General features: G+C 38.3%; 1 long non-coding RNA gene across 1 annotated transcript; it reads right to left on the bottom strand.

Moving 5' to 3' along the window:
• Positions 1–972: 972 nt before the first annotated feature.
• LOC117987448 (uncharacterized) lies at positions 973–3,131 on the bottom strand. Its single transcript, XR_004674310.2, has 2 exons — positions 2,711–3,131; positions 973–1,204 (listed from the first exon to the last, which is right to left on the bottom strand). It is a non-coding gene; the product is annotated as an uncharacterized lncRNA (long non-coding RNA).
• Positions 3,132–9,390: the final 6,259 nt, after the last annotated feature.

A 9,390-nucleotide genomic window follows, 5' to 3' on the forward strand; every position in this document is an offset into this window, starting at 1 on the left:
AGATGAATAACTCCAATCGACTTCTGTCGGATCATTATTCGCGATAGCTATATTTGAAGGATATAATTTAAAGCGCTCTACACACCAAAGCCGTGTCAGAACGTTGCAAGTTGGAAACGGCTGGAAGCTTTGCCGGTGCCCTCAGAGCCGCGGAGTCTGTTCGCGGTTAGTGATAGGTAATAGACTTGATGAATGCCGGCAAGGCAAACAACTGCGCTTGGGTAAATATTGGGGTGCGCTTCCACTGAACCGGAGCAGAGCGGAGACGTAGTGTTTTCGACCAATCAGATTATTGAGAAATGACGTGCTAAAATTATCACGTCATCTAACAATAACCCTGATTGGTCTATTGAACACGTCTCCGCTTCAATGGAAACGCACCCCATCATATCCAGGTTGCAACCAAGCGAGCGGAGCGATCCTGCATGCCGCCGCGCAGAGTAGCACGTGCGGACGCAATCCACCGGCGGGCGTGATTGTCTGAAAATAAGCCCATTCGCGCGTCGGGTTGGGACTTGGGACACCGGACCATCGCGGCTTTGGTGTCTAGCTAGAGCACCACAGTACGCAGCCGAAAGTAATGTAAATCGTCCATCGACCTATAGAAGGACATATATGTGGAACATTGTCTCTGTCGTTGATACCGACAAAACGTCGTACCTATAGGTCTGTCTGAGTGACACAGAACGCTCTACAAAGCCGAAATGTCATTGCAAAGGGTTAAGGTACATTACTTTCTGCCTACTGTACACGACACTACTGCCGCACTGCGTCCGGATTTCAGCGTAGACCCAGTTTGCATCTGTAAACTGCATCAGCATTGTCACTTATCATCAGGTGAGAATGCAGACTGCATTATGCAGTCATGCGCTAAGTTAAAATAATATAGACAGTAGAATTCGTCTGAAAAATTAACGTTTCTTCGTAGGCAATAAATAATTGTATAGGTATAAAGTAGTAAGAAGCAAGAAATGATCCGGACCAAATTAATTTAGATTTTTATTATTAATACTTAATTTAAATATATCTGCAGGTGCACCTTTTTAATGTTGAAGTGTGAATAAAATAAAAATAAACGTAATCACAATTTTATACTGTTTCCACCGTCGGCGTTTGGACAATGTAACTTGGGTGCAAAAAGTCGTGAAATCTGTTTCCACATCGATACTACGTTGTTTCTCTCTGGCTTGGTCTGCAAACTGATCTGTAACAGATACATGTACTTACAGTAGCCGGCAAGAAATATTGTACATCGACCTTTAGAATGAGATATTGGCTTTGTAGCGCGTTGTCTCAGTCATTGTTGTGATGTTTTGTCGGTCTCAACGACAGAGATAGAGCTCTACGAAACCGCTATCTCTTTCTAAAGGTCGATGTACAATATTTTCTGCCGGGTACTGTAAAAGGTTTTGACGACTTCCCTGGTGCAGTGGTGAGCGCTGTGGTGCTATAAATGGGAGGTCCCGGGTTCGATTCCCGGCAGGGATAGGTTAGTTTGGAAATTTATTATTTCTATATTATCTCTGCTCTGATCTGGTGAGAGGCTTTTGCCGTGGCTAGTTCCACCCTACTGGCAAAGCCGTACCGCCAAGTGATTTAGCGTTCCGGTACGATGCCGTGTAGAAGCTTCAAAATATGCGGCATACTACCTACATATTTAAACGGTCGTATCTTTTAATTGCGTTGATTTAGAAGTTTACAATTTTTTTCACAGCTCCGAGGAACCTGAGTATTTTTTAATTATTAATTTCAGCTTGATACCACCATGCGTTTCTGATAAAAAGAGTCTTGACAAACAGACAGACAACGAACCTTCCTTTCTTTGGAGGTACAGATTACAGAAACCTCAATGTAGGACTTATATCTACTTATGTGTAGGTATCTATCTAGTAATAAATATCTAACCAGTAGGTACCCTTAATATAAATGCGAAAGTGTGTTTTTTTGTTGGTTTGTACCTACTTCAAGTCAAGCACGTCGCAACGGATTAACGTGATTTTTGGCGTGGGTACCTAACCTATAGTTAAAGACCTAGAGAGTGACATAGGCTAATTTTTATCTCGGAAAATGAAAGAGTTCTCAAGGGATTTTTAAAACCTAAATCCACGCGAGCGTAGTCGCGGGCATTAGCTAGTTGTTTTATAAAAGACTAATGATTGCAGTGCAAACTGCAATCGGGTTTTTAAAAATTAATTATTAGTTGCACGACTGTGCAACGCGAAGGAGTGTTATGTATTCATCAGTCTATCTATCTTAATATAATATGTTTGTTTGTGTGTTCCTTAGTGGGGCTCTAGATGCGTCAGACCGATTTTAATGATTCTTATTTACTTATTGATGTACCTAATGCCTATACTAAACATTGTTTACTATGCCTAGCATAGACTGTTTAGTTGGAAAGAGATATAAGTAGGTAATAAATTAAGTCATTTTCTTTGAAAATATAGGACGTACTTACCTACGTCCTACATATACCCGATATGTATGTCTACTAGTTAGGATACTTACCCTAATAATAGTAATAGAAAGTTTATTAAATCTATAAATAGTACCTAACTATAAAGTAACTAGGTAGGTATATGTAAGAAGATGCGCGCTGTTATAATAGTAAAGTAGGTAACAAGCGAAGGCAAAAGTGCTAAAATTACTATAGTCATCAGAATTTTTTGTCAGCAAGTAGGTAAACGCTTTACATAAATTGATTTCTTACCCGTTTATCGCCATAACATTCTCTAAGCGTGACGTACAACGAGAAACTCATGAACAACACCTTCAAACTCAGCGCCACAGACACCACAATTATAAATACGCTTATACATATCATCATAATTAGCTGTTACTAGTAAGAAATAATTTAGAACAAAAATAATATTGTTACACTACACTACACTGCCTCAATGCCACGTACGAAAACACAAACTGCTGGCTACAATGAACTGAACGACTCCGACTGCAGGTTTTTTGTGTTCTTATGGTAGGTAGGTAGATATAGGTAGTATACCCACCGTGTGGGCCTTTAAACCGACAGAAATGTCAACTCTTTAAACTTCTTATAGTACTTTATCTCCTTGATTTGGATTTTGAAACAATGATGAATTGGTAATTTTGTCTTTTAATACGTGCCTATAGAGTTATACCTAGTCCGTTATTGATTAAATACCTTTATTACTACATATTGTAAATGCGCAGGAATTTTTATTTTAAGATCGTGCAGTTACACAAATTTACATTTATTTTTATTTTTTATTCGTTATAGGCGCACGTAGAAGGTGCCTATTCACTCTTGTTTTAAAGATACCCGGATTATAATTGACAGGAAACACTGATCTAGGAAGAGTATTCCAGACCCTAGCCATGCGCATAAGGAATAAACTATAATGTGATAAATGATAACAATACATAGGTAGTAAATATTATAGGTACACTTGTTTACTTAGAAATAAGTATGTAGGTAGATAAAAATATATTGTCTTAATTAGGTACCTATCTAAATTCTAAATGCAAGACAAAGTTCAAAAAATAAATCCCAAATCCTTTTAAATAAAGATTTCATTAATAGATAGATACGGTACCTGCCTGGATAAGTAGGTACCTACCTACGTTACGTCGTTATAATATATTTACGTTATTTTTAAACTATTTAGGTAGCTAGGTACCTATTATCTATGGTGATAAGTTCTAGGTTTAAGATAAAATATATTTAATCATAAATTACCTATCTATGTGATTCATAGGTCGCCATGGTTTTTATAAAGATTGTTACATAAAGGTAAAAAGATCCGAGGCATCTCACTTCAACAAGACATTCAAACTAATAGACCATCTAATATAGGTAGCTCCCTTTGATACATTTTTGAAATTTCAATAAGTAGGTACCTAAGATAGGTAAGTAAAATAATAGTAACGCTTGGAAGATTGAGACAAGTCTATTGCCTAAATAATCATCAAAATCGGTCCACGCGTTTAGTCTCTAGAACGGCACAAAGGAACACACAAACATAATATACATACATGGTGGCCACAGACCGTGCCACAGAATAGAGAAGTTAATCTGTGATGGTGGCTATAGATGTGACGTCTAAAAGAAAAATTTAAAGAGGTAGGTACCTTATAATAATACGGTACGGTAGGTACCTATGTAGCAATAGGTAGAGAGTTGAAATTTTCACAGAACACAGGCAATAGAAATTAGAAATCTATCGCTAAAACAACAAATACTTAATAAAAATTTCAAAATGTATTTGCACACAGAGGGTTCCGTGCAGGATTATGTACTTTTTAATTCACATGGCAGCCATTGATGTGATTTGGATACCTACTCCTTAATATAAGGTTTCTTTTAGACGTCACATCTCCGGCCACCTGTATAGACTGATGGTCTAAATATATAAAAGGAAAAGGTGACTGACTGACTGACTGATTTATTAACGCACAGGTCAAAAGGCTGAAATTTGGCATGCAGATAGCTATTATGACGTAGGCATCCGCTAAGAAAGTATTTTTGAAATAGTTCACGCGGACGAGGTCGCGAGCATAAGCTAGTAATACATAAACTGGATTGATTGAGTTGAATTTCTACTTTCTGCAGTCCTTAAGCATAAGTGTTCCTAGTCAGATTCTACAGAGATACTGCTCTAACTATTCAGATTTCAACTCTCTACCTACTGAGATACAGCTCGCAGACAAACAGACGGATTCTGTGGTTGCGATTGTACAACTACTTAGGTACTCTAGGTCTACTGTGAAAACCCCTTTGGAAAATTGGGTAACATTTTGAAGTCATGGCCCCGTAATGACATTCACTGATTGTTTGCAAGGTAGCTGCCGGTACGGCGCGGCGTCGTGCATACTGCATAGCATAAAAACGTGCAATTTCTCAAATTGTTAAGACTTTTTTACTCTCTTGTAGGGTAGGGACACTTTTTTCGTGAGGAAAAACCATCATGGATACCACTTGCCACTGGTCAGTTTATTTCATAAATAAGTATTAGTTATCTAGATAAATAAATGAATATTGGGATACCTGTGCTCTGAGATTCTTTCTCTAGTTACGTCTCTGAAATCTGAATACAATATCCAACCCCGCGCCTCGCCGCCGCGGGCCCGATCAAACTCGACGCCCTATAGGCTCTAGGCGAATTGCTGGAGTCTGAACGGACGGACGGAAGTCGGTTTTTTAATTTTTTTTGTTCCTTTGAGGTACAGAACCCTATTAAGGTCAAAAGAACGCAACGCGCGGCTGTGGCTCTACACTCTAGTGACACTGGCCACGGGCCGCTATATCGATATTCGGTACATATAGTCTGCGACAGGTCTAGATGACAATTGCGGTATGAGACGGGGGGACGCCCCGCACACCCTCACCTCACCCACGCTCACCCGGACCGGGTTAGTACGGGCGCTGTGCGGGCGTGCGGGGCGTTCCCTCCCCGATTGTCATCATCTCGACATGTCGCGTACTATACAAGCCAAGCCTCGCAGTCGCGATATGTGTCGCGAGGCTGCCGATTTAAGTCTGGACTCTAGACAGCTAATTAAAAACAATGTCCTACAATCAGTTTTTATATCTTTAGATAAAATTATCTGCAGATATCACGCCAAATTGTAATCATTGTCGTGCCAATCATCAAACGTTATAACATCGGAAATGCTGGATATATTATTACAAAATTTACAATACATATTTTTTGGGTTGGTTTTTTCGACATTGGCACTAAATGTAGTATTTATGTCTCTTTCGGTTCTATTTACTCTCCGCTGGCAAGGAAAGGTAACTATAAACCATAATCTTATATGTACGTTAATTTTTGCATATAGATCCATATTCATATTATCAATAGGTATCTACTTTATTAGGTATTAAATTATATTATAGGTATTATAAATGCGAATGTGTATCTCTGTCTGCCAGCTAGCTTTTCGCGGCTCATCCGTTTAAACGATTTTGACGACGGATCTACTCCTCTCAAGTCTCAGAATGAGAAGGGTTGTGTGCATGGTCCGCCACGCTGGCCAAGTGTGGATTAGCAGACTTCACACACCTCTGAGAACATTATGGAGGACTCTCAGGCATGCAGCTTTCCTCACGGTGTTTTCTTTCACCGTTAAAGCAAGTGATATTTAATTTCTTAAAACGCTCCTAACTCTGAAATGCTAGAGGTGCGTACGCGGGTTCAAACTTCCGACCTCCCGAATAGGAGGATCTGGATAAGTAGGTATCATGAATCAATCAAAACGAAAGACGCCTTACGAAGCTCGGTCACTCTCCGGATTTAAATATTTTTATACAAATGTAGGTATTCTCTCTAAATGTAACTCTAATAACTAATCGTCATTTAAATTAATGACGATTAGTTATTAGAGTTTAATGAGGTGACATGAGCGAGAGTCGGGTGTCACCATTGATATACAATTATGGACTAAGCGCGTGCCAGACCTTCGTTATCCATACTAATACTAATATACTTAAATAATTAGGTACCTACTAATATACTAATTACTAATATACTAATCCATACTAATATTATAAATGCGAAAGTGTGTCTGTCTGTCTGTCTGTCTGCTACCTGTCGGCCCATCCGTTCAACCGATTTTGATGAAATTTGGTACAGAGATAGCTTGCATCCCGGGAAAGGACATACTCTTTATCCTGGAAAATCAAAGAGTTCCCACGGGATTTTCAAAAACCGAAATCCACGCGGACGAAGTCGCGGGCATCATCTAGTTTTATATAAGTTGAAAGTTTTTCTGCGTATTGTCCTCAAACGTTCCAAACGTTCGTTTGGATCAGGGTGGTTTTGGCTATCTTCCAAAGGTAAAAGAGGTATAAAAATGTTACGTCAAAGTATTCTTTTCAAAGTCTTTTATTACCTATTATCTCCCAAAGCCATCATGATCCAAACAAACACCCAGACAAACGTTCCTTCCAGTGTTGGGGTCAATACGCAGAGAAACTAAAACAACGAAGGTCTGGCACGCGCTAGCTCTTTGGGTGTCACATTTCTTCACATGAAAATTCAAATCACTATAGGATAATTATTGAATTATTTTTAGGGTTCAATAAAGGATGGAGAACAACAAAGTATGCCAACAATTATCCCGATCGAGAGTTCCAGGTCGAGTCTCGTGCCGTCTCTCCCGCAGGTTATAATATACAAAGCTATAGCCAGACACAGCAACACCAACAACACTGTCCTTGTGCAAAATAATAAACCTTCTGATAGCATAGGGGTTGTGCGCTCCGATCAAACGTATTAATTAATTTGAATCATTTGTATACTAGCTTATGCTCGCGACTTTGTCCGCGTGGACTACGCAAATTTCAAAACCCCTATTTCACCTCCTTAGGGGGTGAATTTTCAAAAATCCTTACTTAGCAGATGCTTACGTCATAATAGCTATCAGCATGCCAAACAGCCCGATCCGTAAAGTAGCCCTCTCTTGCTTTTAACTTAGCCCTCTCGGCATTCCTTAGTATTTCCGAGGCAAATCCATATAGTTAAGTATTATGTTGTACTTAGTTGATTAAGTGTTGTTTAAACTTTTATCTTTAACATTTAGATTAGTTTTAACGTAGCTTTTACATTTAGCTATTAAAGTTAAGTAGGATGGGTACCTACGTATTTTTACATTTTACATTAAGTAAGTAATAATCAGATAAAAAGAAGTCGCGAGCATCATCTAGTGGGTAAAGAACACATAGGTCCGTATCTATAGGGCCATAATATCCTTGAGAAAGTCAATACATGTTTGCTAACTTTGACACATTTTCACGCGTCACTTAGCTATTTTCCAGCGCTGACATTTATAAAGTGGGAGGGGTGACCTTTCCGTAGGAGTGGTCGCTAAAGACACTTGTTGCTATTCATAGATTACTAGTGCAACAGGTCTAGACAACGAATTTATTAGATTATTTAGAAGAAAAGACGAAAGTACTAAAATGTGCCAAGATACCTAACAAGTAACAACCTTCCTAATTGTCTTATAATATACTGAACTAGCTTGTGCCCGCGACTTCGTCCGCGTGGACTACACAAAAACCCCTATTTTACCCCTTAGGAGTTGAATTTTCAATAATCCTTTCAAAGACTTCAGGACAAAGAAAGTTTCAGGGGCGCAAAGAAACTTTCAGCTTTTATAAAATAACGAAGGTCTGGCAAGCGCTGGCTCTTAGTCCAGTATCACATTTTGTCGCGTTACGTCACATAACAATACTTAAATGTGGTGTGTTGTATATAATTATAATTATTATACGTGTACCTAAAGCTCTTGGGTTTATGCCGAGTATTTTATGTTAACTGTATACTTAGTCTGTAGGTACCTACAGCTTATGTAATGTACCTAAACGTCTTTGACTTATTTTTAATTCCTGACATCTAAATGCTTAATTTTTATTTAAATTAACTAGTTCTGCATACTAAATTTGTATCGGCCTTGGATAACATTTATTATAGGTACCACAGTAAACCCTCAAATGTTACTTGTTCTTAATTAATGGTAGGATTAGTTATTACTGATAGTTGATAGGTAATCGGAGCAAGAAATTGTGTTATGTGGCTAATTCTGATGAACACAATTTCTAAACTAAACTGAAATGGCATATTGCATCTGTTGCTATTTTTTTCATAATGCTCTTTGTGGAAAAGGACAACACTACAGGTACCTACACAGATATTGTTCTGAGGGTACCTTAACCTATGTCTAATTTAGTTTAGAGATTGTGTACAACCACTGTACAACACAATAAGCCACAATACAGTATTTTATACCAAGCGAGAAAAAAATCTAAAAATGTATAAACAAGATAGTATTAGCAATAAGCAACCGAAAAATGTTGATTTCAGTTTTTAAAATTATAGGTTTAATGAATTGTATAATTCATTTTAAAGATTTCACTTTTTTATCTGTTCTACAAATATCCAGAACGCATGATACCATAGCCATGTTAATTCCGACTGTGACGTGACATGGATTGAAGTTGTAATGTAAGAAAACTCTGTTGTTTACCCATCCGTGTGACGTCATGACATCTCATGAACCTAAAAAGATGGCGTGTATAGTGATTTCACGGCAAAATGCAAAATTTAAATGCGTTTTTATTGCACTTATCGAACGAATAAAATTTTTGTGAATTTTTTGGTGGTTTATAACTTTAGGATCAAATTAAGACACTTTTCAAAAAAGAGTAAAATAGGTACCCTATTGTTACTATGCATACTAATATCATAGATGCATAAGTGTGTCTGTCTGGCTGTCTGTCGATATTGATGAAATTTGGTACAGTGATAGCTTGCATCCCGGGGAAGGACACAGGCTACACTTTTTATTCCGGAAAATCAAAGAGTTCGCGGAGAATCAAAGAGGCCGGCAACGCATCGGCGGCTCCTCTGG

This window comes from Maniola hyperantus, chromosome 13 (genome assembly GCF_902806685.2).
Source record: "Maniola hyperantus chromosome 13, iAphHyp1.2, whole genome shotgun sequence".
In the NCBI taxonomy this organism is placed as follows: Eukaryota; Metazoa; Arthropoda; class Insecta; order Lepidoptera; family Nymphalidae; genus Maniola; species Maniola hyperantus.